General features: G+C 39.7%; 1 long non-coding RNA gene across 1 annotated transcript; it reads left to right on the top strand.

Moving 5' to 3' along the window:
• The first annotated feature begins 154 nt into the window (after window positions 1-154).
• LOC116864060 lies at window positions 155-10,843 on the top strand. The gene is made up of 3 exons (XR_004381931.1): window positions 155-299; window positions 4,253-4,357; window positions 10,780-10,843. It is a non-coding gene; the product is annotated as an uncharacterized LOC116864060 (long non-coding RNA).
• Window positions 10,844-16,167: the final 5,324 nt, after the last annotated feature.

The following is a 16,167-nucleotide window of genomic DNA, read 5'->3' as shown; positions in this document are numbered from 1 at the left end:
CACAAGAGATTATGTTGAAGCCCTAACTAAAGTTATTCAGACAAAGGGGTCATGATTTTTAATATATCCTCTACCTTGTTCCCCACCTTTATGACATGGAAGCTGTGTTGGAACTTGTTCACAATCCAAATTCTCACCACGGCAGCTGAGCAATCACCAGTTTTCTTCCATCTCTCACATTCCCTCCATCTGCAATTCATTCTTCATCTCTTTCCATTGTTGGAGTTCAACATATTCATTTCATAGTCTTCTCTTCTGGACTTCATCTCTTCCTCCCTCCTGTACGACCATTTCTGTTGGTGAGCATGGTGGCTCATAACCTTGGCCTTCACACACTCATAAAGTAAGGGGTACTGCAGATGGAAGACAGGTTCATGGCTTCATTTTCTCTCATTCTGCCTTCAGTTTGCAAAGATTCCTTTCTTGCTCAACACATATATAGGAGAGGCTAGAAGCTGTGGGAAGCCACATCAAGTACTTGAGGTGATCCAATCCCTCAAATATTCTGCAATATTTTGGAAAAAAAACAAAAACAAAAACAAAAAAACAAAAAAGACAAAATAAGACTTTTACTTGGAAAACAGAGGACAGTGTGTGATGCTAATCAATGAAGGCTAAGTCACCTGCCAAATGGTATGATACATGTAATGAAATCTATAGGCTTTCAGGAATCAGGAGGAGGGAAAGAAGTGCCTCTACTTGGTCTAGTCCTTGCATTCATTTCTCATCATATGAACTTATTCAGATGTCAACCTGCTATGACAAATTTAACTTTGAAAAGGAATAACTTCCTAACTCTCTTCCTCTGATTTACAACACTGGTGACCTTTCTTCTTCTATTTCCCCTTAAAACTTTCTTTTGAGCACTACTGTTGTATTTCATACAGAATCCATTTTAAGTATACATCTCAGCTTCCCCTAAAATATTTGCAGACTCGAGAGTGCCTTAACTTCCTACTTTTCTCTTAAAAAAAAAAATGTGGAAGTTAAACCTTCCAAGTTAGGTCAGCAAATTAAAATTTTTAACATGAAATTTTATCAGTATATTTTTCTTATTTTGATGCTTCCCAAATGGAAAAGCTAAAATCTGAAAGAGGTTATTTTTGGTTTTTGGTTTCTGTTTTTGTTTGTTTTTAAGATTTTATTTGTTTATTTGACAGAGAGAGTACAAGTAGGCAGAGTGGCAGGCAGAGGGAGAAGGAGAAACAGACTCCACACTGAGCAGGGAGCCCGACGTGGGGCTCGATCCCAGGATCCTGGGATCATGACCTAAGCCGAAGTCAGACGATCAACTGACTGAACCACCCAGGCATCCCTGAAAGAGGCTATTTTTGAAGCGATGAAATACAGCGATGCTTCCAGGAATTTAGGATTCAAAAAATACTTTCTCATTTAACTCAATTTATGCCTTTGTCCAGTCACCTTTACCAGATATTGATAGGGGAGGGGAGAGAAAATGAAACTTAAATGGGCATTTACTAATTGCTAGAATGTGTCCATTAAAAAGAAACGTTGTAGGGAAAGAGTTTGAAAGCACTGAGTAATTTCCCTAAAATTTTAAAATATTTTACATTTTCTGATATCAGATTACAAAATACAATAAAACAGAAAGAAAAGGAAAAGGAAGACTAAGATGAGGAAGGGGAGGAACTTAAAAAGGAAAGGAAGGACACAATTCCTGGGCCCCAACAATGGACCAGATACTCATCTAGGTCTTCACTATACCTTGTCTTATGTAATCCTCATAATAACACTCACACACAGAGTTATTACCATCTTTGTTGTGCAGATGAAACACTTGGGGATGAGGGAGGTTAAGTAACTTGGTCAAGACCACACATCTAAAATCATTGTTTAGATCTAACCTTAGATCTAACACAGACTCTTGCTTGCTCTCCACTGCACTGCCCCTGCATACGACCAGCCATTCTTCTGGGGGTCTTTCCAGAGTAATCACACCCAACATATTTTGCAGACAATCTTCTAATGGAGAATTTGTAGGCTCAACTAACCGGGATTGCAATGAACAGAGGGAAATGTATTTGACTTCCCCCACCACGTCTCATTGCTTCTGTGGTCTCATTGCACATCCACAGGCAAAAGCCTAACCACCTGGAACATCCAGGAAAGTGAAAGCCTAACCCTACAAGGTGGATAGAGACCAGGAGGAAAAGCATAGGCTCATCAATCAATCTCCAATTCCGCACAAACCTATCATGATCCAGTAACCATGTGACAGAGAGAATTCCCAGCAGAAGCCTGACCACAAAACCACAAAAACCAAACGGTCATAATTTCCCAGGGCAAACATACCTGCTCAGTTTATCTAATTGAAAGGAAAGGTTGACAAAGGTACTAGCGAGAGAAAAAATGTGCTCAGAGTACTTTGTATTTGTCAGTGTGCAGTTGGCATCGGGGTGACCTGCTATATTGAAATGGGACTGGATGGGGGGGTGCGGGGAGCTGCTGAAAAGAGAGGAGAATGCGGGGGATGAAAATGAGACAGACAACTCAGAATTTTTTCCTTTTGAATTTCAACCTGTTGGATAAAAACAATAGCAAATGAGGCACTGAATATGCATGAGGAAGGGAAGGTATTTTAAGTTTTTCAGGAGACAGCTCGCTGAACGGAATTGCTAATTATGTCTCACATTGCTCTGTCCAATTCAGTTAGCTTGGTTATGGCTGAGTTGTCAACTCCCCTGCACTTGAGGTTCCACAGTTGCAGCCCATTCTGAGGCTTAATACAAAATTAGAAGTATCTTTTTCCCAAAAAAAAATGTTTTCCCTCACTGAAGAGCTAGCTTTACCCATTGTGACAACATAACCTTTCTCAACAAAAATAAAATTAAAACCACTGAGGGTTCAGATTCAAGGGTTTTTGGAGTTGGTGGAACATCGGGAATGCAATCGCAGCTGTGACAATTGCAAATTAAGATTGAACAATGAGCCAAATTAAAAGGGTGAGAAAGAGCAGAACACCATATGGAGTATCTCGTTGCTACCCCCACAGGATATCTTTGATTTCTTAGGACAAGGAGGATTTGCCAGCTGAGGAACGGACTAAATAGAGCCCTGGAATCTTGCTTTTTCTTCCCCCTAGCCTACGGAGGCTACCTGAGTCAAGGGAGTTGAATTTCCGATTTCCTTGACTTAGTTTTTTCACCTCTAAAATGGGACAGACCTCATTTGACAATGGTGTTCGTTCAAGAGAGGGATGATGGGGATGGGGGGGTGGTCCTCACTGGACAGGAAGATGGCTATCTAGGAAGTCAGGGCCTTGAGAGAATTCACCCTAAAAATAGAAAGAATGGGACATGATAGACTTAATCAAATAAAATGCCGTTAGATTAATTCAGTATTGTGTCCTGGTCCAATCCATTTATTCCCAGCCAACCCCATGCTGGATTCATGTCCAAATAGAGGAAGAACAACAGAAGATGGAGAAAGGTGGACCCAAGAGTCCTACTTGGGGCCCCTCTAAAATAGTAGCCCAGAGGGGAAAGAAGCATTGTTCCCACCTTATCCTAGACAGCCACACTGCTTTGGGGACACAAGGGTCCAATGCGTGGATGAAGGTATGCAGTAAGAGAAGGATGCAATGGCAACTGGGCCATGCTGAAATGCACACATGGAGGGACAGGCAAAACTGAAGCAGCTGGCAGAGCAGGTCAGTTTCAGTGGAAGGGTCTTTTCTGAAAATGTTTGTGACACATCCCCCAAGAAATACAGGAAATGGTCTGGGGAAGTGGGTGAACTATTTTGTAAGGGGGTTGAGTTTTATGCTATGCAGTTGTCAAGTTGTTAACACAATGAGGAAGCCCAGGGTATCTTGCTAAGGAGTCATGCAAAGGAGAACCAAGGCCCCCAGCCAATTGCTGGGCATGTCAAAGAGGTAGTGGGAACCATCCAGTTGACCACAAGAAGCAGAAGAAGCAGAGATGAGCCAGCCCAGCTGAGCCCGACCCAAATGGCAAAAGCAGGAATAAAAGAGCGGGTGTGGTGGAAGCCATTATGTCATAGAGCATTAGATGGCTGATACCATCTGTGTATACCATATAGTTCCTTCTAGTATCCTCCATTTTCAAGAAAGAAACAATTTCTTTATTTCTTCCCCTGTGTCATTTGCCCACAAAAGCTGTCTTAGTTCCCAAGTAATGTCTGCTGCTGACCTTAATCAGAGGCATTAGAGAAGTAACAATTATCCTACTTGCTAAAATTAAAGTTTTAGCTACAGTACATTGTTCTGCAGGAGCAGAAAAATCTTTCACTAACAACAGCTTTGCTGCCCACATCTGCACGCCCTGAACAGTATCAGAACCAGGTGAAGTACATGCACTTCAGCCTCAGCAACACAGTGAGGCCCCAGTGGGTTGGGAGTTCATGAAATCACTGCAGTACCACTGGCTTGGTTATTTGCCCTACAGAGTTGCTTTCATAACTGTTCCCTTGGTCCTCCAAACACCACCATTAGGAAGAGAGAAGATAAAAATCACGTCTATAAATAAAGCAGCCAAGCTCCAGAGAGAAGGGAAGGCCAGTCAGCTGCAAAAAGGCATGGCGAACAAAAATATATAATATTATTGATCGACACTACTTTCCAGTGTGGCAGATATCTCCATTATTCGCTGGCTTCGAGAACATAACCAGAAGATTTCCTGATGAACACGCAGGATTACTTTATATTAAACCTAATCGAGTACAGAAGTTATGGGGGGAGGCAACTTTTTTTTTTTTTTAATGTTTGAAAGGTTCCTTTTTTCTTTCTCATCTCCTATCCTCCTTCCTCCTATACTCAAGTGTCTTTTGGTGGGGCAAAGACTTTCTGAAGCAGAATTTCCTTTCTGATTAAATCTGCTCTGTTTTCACGCAGCTCCATTGCTTCAGCTCTGATAAGCCTCAGGTCAGTTCTATCTAAGTTTACAATCCAATTTGAACTTTCAGTGATCATGGAAATATAGATATTTCTTATTTTCAGTCATATCAGATCAAGCTGTTATCCTTAAGCAGCCAAGGTGGAGGAATTAAAATCACATCATGAAATGCAGGAACTATTTATTCACTTGGACTCTTTCTCATCGATGTTAGAGAGACAAGTACATCAAAATGTTGTTTATAATCAAGGAAAATTACCCCCAAAGTACATCGTGGTGCACATGATTTTTTATGTGCTCCTGATGTCTGTCTTTAAGAAAAAATTGGGTTTATTTCAAAAGATTTGCCTGCTTGCTGTGATGATCTATGCCAGTTGGAAACCTCAGCTCTAAGTTGATGGTGCTTAAATAAGAAGTGTTTTCATGGCTCTAAGTCAAAAGGTTCCACCTTTTTTTTTTTTAGCCTCAACAATGCAACACATACAAGGAAGCTAAACTAAATTCCATTTTTCCCATTATGTATTAATATGGTGCTCTATCTGTATGTGACCAGAGTCAGACTAAAGGAAAAAGTCAAGACTAAGCTAAATCCAAGTCTGAGGAGATGAAAGGGAAAAAATGTAGGGATAACACACTAACCAACAGAAAGGAAAAACAAACAAACAAAAAAACAGAGGAGCCAGAAATCTCATGGTACTTTAATCATGTTTAAACCTGACTATTTGACTCTGAAGAGAGGATGGGAATGGCAGTGGAGACTCAAGGCTAGTATATACTTACAGGTCCCACTGAAAATGAGCACTTATTATGAGGAACCACCCATCAGAAAAGACAGGCTTCTTCCCCCTGTTCTTAGCCCCGGGGCCTTGCCTGGGCTCATTTCTGTGAAGAGTCATGATGGCTACCTTTCCATTTCCCTCTTATCACATGACCTCCTACATCTCTTTCCTAGATGTTTGCACTAAACCTAGCCAAAGGTGGTTTAACCGCAACAGTTCAGGTGACTGATATCTACAAGATACCTAGAAATAAGTATCCTTCCAGTGAATAATAATACTAGTAAAAGCTGAGTTTTTCCTTTCTTTCTTTCTTTCTTTTTATATCAATGGTACCAAAATTTCTATCATTAAATTCTTACAACAGCCCAATGAGGAAACTACTAGACATTGGTTATTTTTGTGTTTTAACACACCCTACATAACCCCTTTCCTCTGGGGAACTACTTCTCCCATTCTCCAACCATATGATGACAGTGGGGCTGACAGTCCTAGAACCCTACATGGCCACACCCATAATAGGGCAAGGAAACCAGATCTAAACAACCAAAGCAACCCCTTCACCAGACCACATGGTGAGTTCAGGGTGAGACTATGACTGAAGTAGAACCAATTAAGACTATTTTATGGGGCACCTGGGTGGCTCAGTTGGTTAAGCATTCGATTCTTGATTTCAGCTCAGGTCATGATCTCAGGGTTGTGAGATGGAGCCCTGTGTTGGCCCTGTGTTGGGGTCCATGCTGGGCACGGAGCCTCCTTAAGATTCTCTCTCTGCCTCACCCCTCTCTCCCCAGCTTGCATGTGCGCATCCTCTCACTCCCTGTCTCAAAAAAGATTATTTTATTACAATTTTTAAAAATCTGTGAATAGTTTAAATTTCAAGTTGGAGAACATGATACATTTATTTAATGTTAATTAGGGGCTATGACACCTTCTCTGCTGTGTAGACAAATCCTATTTGCAAAAAAAAAGAAAAAAGAAGCCTGAGGCTAAAAGAAAAAGCAAATCAAAAGAGAATAACAAGATTGTATCTTAACTAACCACTCCTGGAGAGTATAGCTAGATAGACAGAGACAGAGACACATAAACATACACATGCACATATACATACAGATTAGCTACTGTATTCCCTTTATTGCTTCAAAAACCATAGTTTGGATTAGTGACATAACCAGAGCCTTAACATACCAAGACAGGTACTACATTTATCCTCTTTTCAAAGACGGGAAAACTGAAACATAGAGAGATTATGTAACTTGCCCAAGGTCACACCAGTACAAATGACAGGACCTGGATTCAAACCAAGCTCAGTAGGACTCCAGTCCGAGCTCTTCATCATTGCAGAATATGATCTTTAAGGAAAGCCATCATGCCAGGCATTTTCAGAGTGCAGAGAGGAACAAACTTGCTCTTAAAGATATACTTTTGCAGGAAAAATAGATTGGAACATAAAGAACAGCAATATAAAACACACTGTGCTATTATCACATACAGCACTCTTCAGTAATAGTGCCCGTTTACAGTACCTGATTTGAACTCCCCAACAACTCTGTGAAGTGGACAGAACAGAGACTTTTGTTATTCACTTTACAGATAAAGAGAATGTCTAAGAAAAAGCTCTCCCCAGATGACCGAACTATGTGATGAGTAATGAGATACAGCCAGGACTCTCTGCCTTCTAACTGCAGGTGATGGCAGGGCCTTTCTCCACCACACGATTTACTTACCCTGGCTTCATTTAACAGAAATGCTGTGGAGCTCGAAAAAAGGTACTTGGTATTTAGAGACCAAGGTTAGACTCTCCCTCTCAACACTGTACTACTTGGGAGATCTCCGATCAAAATTTCTAGCCAAAACTTTTAACAAGAAATTATTTTTCATCCAAAGTAATTCTTATGCCCTGATAAATTTGAGTACACAAATAAGACAGATAAGTGGTACTCACACTATTTTCTTCCAATTATTTTATAATTTTAAAAATTGATTTGAATCCATCTGGAGAATACTTTCATATAAGATGTTAAATGAGACTAACTTTTTCCCTTCTGTATAACTGATCAATTCACCAGCTTCATTTATAGATTAATCCAGTCCTCTCCCTCTATATACTCACATATACACATATCTTGTTTTTTTCACAGCTATTATTTCTCTGAGTGTGGAGAAAGCTTTATAAGGATAAAAAACAACAACAACAAAGGGAAAAGATGGAAAGTTTTGCATCTGTGCAAATAAACACACATCAATTGATAGATTAAAAAAAAGATTTATATCAACAGACAGACTATGTGATAGATGGCCAAGAATTCAGATTAGGAATAGTCCATTTCCAGGAAAAAGAAATTAGAAAAGAAAATTAGAAAAGAAAAAAATTAAAGGGGTGGCTGGGTGGCTCAGTCTGTTAAGCGTCTGCCTTCAGCTCAGGTCATGATCCCGGAGTCCTGGAATCCAGCCCTGCAATCCAGCTCCCAGCTCAGTGGGGAGTCTGCTTCTCCCTCTTCCTCTGCCCGCCCCCCTTCTCATGCTCTCTAGCATAAGTGTTCTCTCTCTATCTCAAATAAATAAAGTTTAAAAAAAGAAGAAGAAGAAAAATGAAAGTATGACAATATGTAGAAATAAGCATTCTTTTCTCCTATTAGAGACTGTAATAATTGACATGTTTCTAGTAGTATGTATCTAAGGCACTAAAGTGTCCCATACTCTCTAGTCTTGTAATTCTACTCCTAGGAATCTTTCTAAAGAAATAACTATTTCTAAAGAAACAGGGGCACCTGAGTGGCTCAGCTGCTTAAAAAGCCAACACTTGGGTTCGGCTCAGGTTTTATATCAGGGTCTAAATCTCAGGGTGATTTAAAGGATTGAGTCCCATATTGGGCTCTGAGCTCAGCATGGAGTCTGCTTGAGATTCTCTCTCCTACCCCCTTTGTTCCTCCCCCTGATTACTCTCTCTCAAATAAATAAATAAAATCTTTTTTTATTTTTCTTAAAGATTTTATTTATTTACTTGACAGAGAAAGAGATCACAAGTAGGCAGAGAGGCAGGCAGAGAGAGATAGGGGGAAGCAGGCTCCCCGCTGAGCAGAGAGCCCCATGCAGGGCTCGATCCCAGGACCCTGAGATCATGACCTGAGCCAAAGGCAAAGGCTTAACCCAGTGAGCCACCCAGGTGCCCCTAAAATCTTTTTTTAAGAAAAAGGAAATAACTAAGGACATGGGCAATGACATCATATAATGACACCTATTTTCCCATTTAAAATAGCCAATAAACAACCTCAAAATTAAATGATAGCTGGAGAAGTATGGAGTATCTGAAAACTTACCATTCATTCATCCAAACCAAAGTTCTAGAAGCATCTACTGTGTGTCCAGCACTGTGCTGGGCCTTGAGAATACACAACCCCAACCCTTATGAGGCTTAAAGTCTAGTGGAAGAGAGAAAACAATCAAAAATCACACAGGAATAAAAAAATTACAACTGTAATCAGCACCCACAAGAAGACCACTAAGCAAAGAAAACATCCAGTGGGGGAATAGATAGGTCAGAAAGATCAAAAATAGCTCTCAAGGTTAAGATGATTCAGAGTGGAGGTCTGAAGGAAGAGGAGTTCTTTGGGTAAAAGAAGGACATGGCGGGCAAAGGAAAGAGCACACACAAAGTTATCCTTCACACAAAGAAAGTATATGGATGTGAAAAAGGGAATGTCTATAAAACTGTATACTGTATACAATATACTCTATACAAACTGTATACAAAGCACTTCATACTTTTTAGTACACACATACACATACACACAAAGCATAAGGACTATCACATTATTAATAGTGGTTATCTAAGACTGTGTGATATTTGTCACTACCAACCCTGCCTCCTTGTTTTCCTGTTTTCTCTTTTCTTTTTGTATTAATTTTGTAAATAGAAATATGTATGACGGGCACCTGGGTGGCTCAGTTGTTTAAGCATCTACCTTCAGCTCAGGTCATGATCCTGGGGTCCTGGGATGGAGCCCTGCACTGGGTTCCCTGCTCAGTGGAGAGCCTGTGTCTTCCTCTCATTCTGCCCCTCCCCCCACCATGCTCATTCCCTCTCTCTTTCTCTCCTTCTCCCTCTCGTTCTCTCTATCTCAAATAAATAAAAATCTTTATATTAAAAAAAAAAGAAATACAAAGTATGAATAGTACAGAAAGCTGTATGGTTGCTTACTGATACTACCCCATTTCCATGTGTACAATGTTGTGTTATCCAAGCCGAACCTGACTCGCAGCCAGCTCTAAATTGTCCTTTTAACCAGAGAAAAAGTTAAGAGAAGCTATCAACTCCAGTGTAAGCCATGTTTTCTCACTTGCATATCTTTAGTTACAAATGACTATTTACCTGTCAGTTGGGTTGAGAACACCCATAGGTTTTCCTTTGAAGTGAACCTCTTGGATTTAAAGAGATTTTTTTAAGCTGTTGAAGGTTTGCTTGATCTAAAGTCTCAGAGACGTTTGAAGTTGTGACTTAATGGAAGATTATTTTTATTCATAGTGATCAAGCAGTTAATGAGATAAAGTAGTGAGGAGACAAGCTTAATAGAATATGTGGTTGCACCGCATGTTAATCTTTATAAAGGCAGAATGAAAATAACAGGAAACCAGGAAGAAATTGGGACAGATGGCTGAACAGCTCAAAGATAGGAAAAACAACCCGTCCCTGCACAGGGCTTTCAAAAACAAACCCCTGTCACGTTGAGTTCAGTAGATAAAAAGGTGATGGAGAATAAGAAGATGGAAAGCCAGGGCTAAAATTTTTCTGGTGGCTCTTCTCTTGAGATTTTCCCCTAACCCTTCTTCAATCCCTTCCCCAACCCTCCACCAAAAGGCAAAATGCATTGGGAGCAGCTACAACTTTTCAATATGGGAGGAACACAAACAGTAAAGAAAGTCACCATCTGCCTCAGTGGCCCACTATGCACCATTTTAACCTCCCTAAGCTATAACAAGATGAGGGGCATTGCCAGCCAGCTCAGCAACAGTGCACTAGAGAGGCCATTAGGGAAGCAGATGGCAAAAGAGGGGAAGAGAATGTCATTTCCATTTACTCTCCATGTTAGTTCAGTACCATCATTTGTTGTCAATTGCTTGTTTTTCAGGCCAGAGGAGAAAAATTCTGACTACCTAATTATCCATTTAAGTCAGAAGACTGATAAAGCCTGATTAGCCATAGAGGAGAAAAGGAAATTTGTCATTAAAAGGTATTCCTTTTGAGGCACTTGGGTGGCTCAGTTGGTTAAGCATCTGCCTTTGACTCAGGTTGTGATCCCAGGACCCACATTGGGCTCCCTGCTCAGAGGGGAGCCTGCTTCTCCCTCTCCCTCTGCCTGCAACTCCCCCTGCTTGTGCTCTCTCTCTCTCTCTCTCTGTCAAATAAATAAATAAAATATATATACATTTTTAAATCCTATTCCTTTTAACCCACTAACAATGGAGGTGGAACCACGTGCAAATATTTTAGTACTTGAAGTGGTCAGCGGAATACGTTTTGGGAAACTAGCATAGCTACATTTCCCAGAAGGTATCTTCTGAAAGATAACCTGCATCTTACACTTTGCAGATGCCTTCTTAAAGTGAATATTCTTAGGCCCACCCCAGCAACTGATTCATTGGGACCCAGGAATCTGCACTTTTCAAACATTTTAGACATACTTACATTCTATACCTTACATCTGATGTCTGAAGTCCTTGGGTGTCTATATTTCTGCAAGGTCTTATTACAATGGGATTTGGGAACTGGAGTTAATGTTAGACTGGGCTTTACTTCTAGAATTCATAGACCCTTGGGCAGAGGGAACATACCAGCAGGGAAAAACACCTGGGCTTCTGCTCCCTGTGCATTGGTTCCACCAACCCAGAAGCTTAGAGTTAGTGTCAGGACTGGGGTCTTTGTAAACCTCTAGAAGAGATAGACTCCTTCCCCTCCTTTTGTCAATGGTAGATTGGTCTTTTAGTCTGCCTTTTAATGAGGAAAAACACTCTTTAGGAGAGATGGATATACGGGAGGTCTCAATTCTCACTCCACACCGTGGGTAAGCCTCCGACCTTGTCCTCTGCCCTCCTCTAGCCTAAAATATACTACTATGATTATTGTCCCTCAAGGCAGCTGTGCCTTTAGCACCCAATTACCTCTCTGAGTCACTTCTTCCCCTTCCAGTTTCTGGCCCTAGAAATTTTCCTTTCTTGATCACAAGCCCAGTTATGCATTTATAATGATGTTAGATATACTTTATCCAACATTTCTAGGAGTTGTGTAGTGGGAGAGTTTTTTGGGCTCTGTTGCCTTATGTATTGCTGGAAATAGAAGTTCTCGAAACTGCATTCTTAGCAAGCAACGCAAATGACTCTTATCTACACACTAAAATTTGAGGATATTGTAATCTCGGCAAGTAATGAGACTTTATAGTTGTATAACAGTAGTTTATAAAATGTCTTCACATTTATTTATTTCATTTCATCCTTGCAACAGCCTTGCAAAATAAGCAGGACTGGTATTTTTACTCCCAACTTCCTGATGATAAAGCCTAATCAGGCTAAGTTTCTTGCCCAAAGACATAAAAGTAGTTAAAGAGCAAAAATGAGGACTAGACCCCAGATATTCTAGTCAATCTATTATTTCATACTACAATGTTCCCAAGGTGATAAATTTAAAGTGATCGTTATCTATCACACGACACAAACCACATCTTTTCACATCAACAGGAAGGAAGTAGGATCAAATATTCTTTGGAGAATATGTTTTCCTTTTCTGTGTATGTCAAACACTGAAGATCTACTCTGTGGCAACAGACTTCTTTAAGAGCAATTTCTCCAATTAAAAACATGGCACCTGAGACTAATATAACATGTGTCAGTTTTACTCCAGTAATAAATTTTAAAAATAAGTTAAAAACAAGAACAACAGGGCACCTGGGTGGTTCAGTGAGTTAAGCCTCTGCCTTTGGCTTGGGTTATGGTCTCAGGGTCCTAGGATCAAGCCCCACATCGGGCTCTCTGTTCAGCAGGGAGCCTACTTCTCCCTTCCCCTTTGCCTGCCTCTCTGCCTACCTGTGACCTCTGTCTGTCAAATAAATAAATAAAATCTTTAAAAAAAAATAGATGGAAATTACTTTTTTAAATGATCTCTATAGTAGATTGATATTATTTATAAGAGCATCCATTATTTTTAATAATCATCCTTCAACTTTGTAAGAAACTTAGCTTGTTGTATCAATGCATGACCCCTAGAAGACTTCTTCTGCAGTGAGAGCCTCTCTTAACTTCTGCTGGCTCCTAAGGGGTTGAGGAGCCTGGTTGAAATACTTTTCCAATTCTCCACTCTCCAGATCATGGGAATTGGTTGAATTTTAGTATTAATTTTCTGGCCTTCAGAGAGAATCAGTGGGGGGCCCATCGTCCATGCAGTGGTGGGCCCACCACAAGACCTCAGTCACATCACTGTTTCTGGGTCTGCATTTGGTCATTCCTCTCACAATCACATTCATTCCACAAATATATGAGCACCTGCAGTGTGCCTGAAAATAAACTAGAAACTGTCTCATACCAGCATACTTTGTAATACTCTGTGGGGATATTTTACTATGGAATTAACAGTGCAATTCCAGATTGCTTCAAAGGGCCTTTTAAAAGTCATACAACTAAATATTTTTTGGCTTTGTCCGGTGTTAACAGAGTCTTCCCTTTCTACTTGGAGTTATGCCCCTTTTCTCCTATCTTTAGGGTTTACAGAGAATGAGTGTCTTCCCTATAGAAGACATGCCAAGAATTTTTTCACAAGCACAAATTGCCATGAAAACTTAAAAGAATTTGTTTAAAGGGAAGTTAATTAATTTTATTTTAGAGTTGTTGTTCAAATGTCTTTGAAATTGCTGCCTTTTTCCCTTTAGGGCCAAGCTGATTTTCTTTAGTCCCTTCAGCCATGGTAATTTGTATGCATGTGAAAAAATTTTATCTGCATTAATATTCTAGAACATGACTAGTCTGTATAGTCAGGAAGACAATTGGGTTGACCGGGAAGCCCACATATCTATCAGTGAGAGGGTAGGAGAACCCACAACTGTGCATCTATTCAATAGAAAATACAACTACTGTCCAAAAAAATGAGGTGAACTTATGTTGACTATACCAAATGGAAGACTCAAGTTGTATCATTAAATGGAAAAAGTTTAATTAGAGAACAAGCCATAAGTTTTTATCCCATTCATATGACTGCTTAGAAAGAGGTTAATTCTGAGAAAGGAAAAGGAAAATCAAGAATTCAGGCATAATATTTTTTTTAATTTATTTATTTGACAGCGAGAGAGAGAAAGAGAGAATCAGAGAGCGCATGCCTGCAAGGGGGAGGGGACAGAGAGACAGGAAGAGAAGCTCAAGCAGACTCCCCCTACTGAGCAGAGCCTGATGTGGGGCTCAATTTCACAACTCAGGAATATTTTTCCCAATTATATCTAAGCCACCAAATACTCCCTAAGTGATTATCATTGTGATTGCCCTCTAAAATTACCAGATAAGGAGACAATTCCACAATTTTCTTTGTAAAAATGCTTGAGTTGTCTTTTTCCACGTACAGAAATCAAAGAATAATTTTAGTAATTGTTAAACTGTATTGAGCTCTTACAATGATCCAATCACAGTGCTAGCTGTAAAAGTGTTAGCCAAAAAGAGAAGGAATAAGAAGAGCACTAAAATGCAAAATCTGTAGGTCATAACTCTTCCAGAACTTCTATATAGACAGGAAGGCAGCAAGCAATCTGAAAGAGCGCTGGACTTGAGCTCTATTTGCATAGAATGTATAAATCAAGAAAATGCCAATGGACCATATTTTTAAATGGGTGAGAGGGTGAAAAACTAATTGAATTGAGATAGACCAACCCTCTTGATACTTCTGATGTCCTGAGGTAAGAAAATCCCCAACGGAAAAGAAATTACCTCTGGCTCCAGCTCTGAAAGAGAAAACTGGATTTTGTCTGATGGAAAAATTCTAGTAACTGAACAAGGTTTTAAAAATTCTATGGAAGCATTTTCAGTGGTACAAGAGTTTCAATGTCTTTGGATATAGCAACAAGATGAATGTTTCCTTTTAAAAGTGTGTGTGTGTGTGTGTGTGTGTGTGTGTGTGTGTGTATATATATGTATTTATCATTATCTATGGAAGACCAAGAGTTTAATTATCTTCTACCACATTACTTCTCAACCTATCTGTGGTAAAGGACAAGTTTTGTTTTGTTTCTTTATTAACATCCATTTCATTGGAGGTTGATGACAATAAGTAGCTTGAACTACATGTAATTCATCACATGGGTGTGACAATCACCCAACTGGACCAGACACTGATTAACAAAAAGAATCCACTGATCATCTGATTGGATGTCATAGCAGTGACAAATTGCTGTAAAAATTTCGAAATACTAATTCCCAATTTCTATTCTTTTCTTGACTGAGACCAGTAACAAACAGTGCTAGTCTACACACAATTTAAGAAGCAGTGGTAAAAAACATATGGATCCTATCTCAATCCATAGCACAAAATATCTTTAAATCAGGCCCTGATCAGAAAAGAGACATATTTAAACAAAAGACATAAACAATTTAAGCACAAACAATAAAACACATACAGTTGAAGCAAAAATCTCCTATTGTTCCTCTTTTACACTTTTTGCTCAGTTTAGTTGACAAGAATCTTGACACAGCAAAGCAATCTGTTTCCAAATACTGCCACCCTTTGCGACTACTTATCTTCGTGAATTATAATTTTCTCAATATTGTGCTATCAAAATAAGATAAATTGGATACTGAGACTGAAAAAATACTAGCCAACACTCCTGGAGAGACGCTCTTTGGAAAAATTTTAATTCCACTATAAAACACGTGACCCCGATAGAGATTCACAATATACAATGGACCTGAAACATCTTGCAGAAATAAGTTGAATTAACCTTTCAAGGGGTCATGAGTTATTTAAACCACAAAATCCATTCTTTACATTATATCAAGGAATATGCTGATTTACCTATTTTGAAAAATGCTGGAGAAGACCACCTGTAAAGTCCCTTGTCATTTCTAAAGCCTCAAACTTCCTGAATCTCTATATTGCTAAGTAAGATGCCTTAACATTTCATTATCTATCCCCTCCCTCCTGAACACGCACACCTTTTTTTAGAGAGAGAGGGATCGAGAGAGAGAGAGCATGAGCAGGGACAGAGAAAATGGGCAGAGGGAGAGGGAGAAGCAGACTCCCCGCTGAGCAGGGAACCCAATGCAGGGCTCCATTCCAGGACCCTGGGATTATGACCTGAGCAGAAGGCAGACGCTTAACCAACTGAACCACCCAGGCATCCTACACACTTTTTAAATGCATCCAAAATCTTTATTTTAGGCCTGGAAATGAAAGACATCTAAGGCCTTCCCTTTCCACTATTAACTCTCAGAGCTTTATTTGGAGCATAATTTATCAGTTCCAAGACAACTAGCCATTGTGCTCACAAGTA

This window comes from Lontra canadensis, unplaced genomic scaffold, assembly GCF_010015895.1.
Source record: "Lontra canadensis isolate GAN:19392208 unplaced genomic scaffold, GSC_riverotter_1.0 scaffold5, whole genome shotgun sequence".
Taxonomy (NCBI): Eukaryota; Metazoa; Chordata; class Mammalia; order Carnivora; family Mustelidae; genus Lontra; species Lontra canadensis.
Note: the sequence above shows the minus strand (reverse complement) of the source record. Positions and strands in the feature narration are given on the sequence as shown.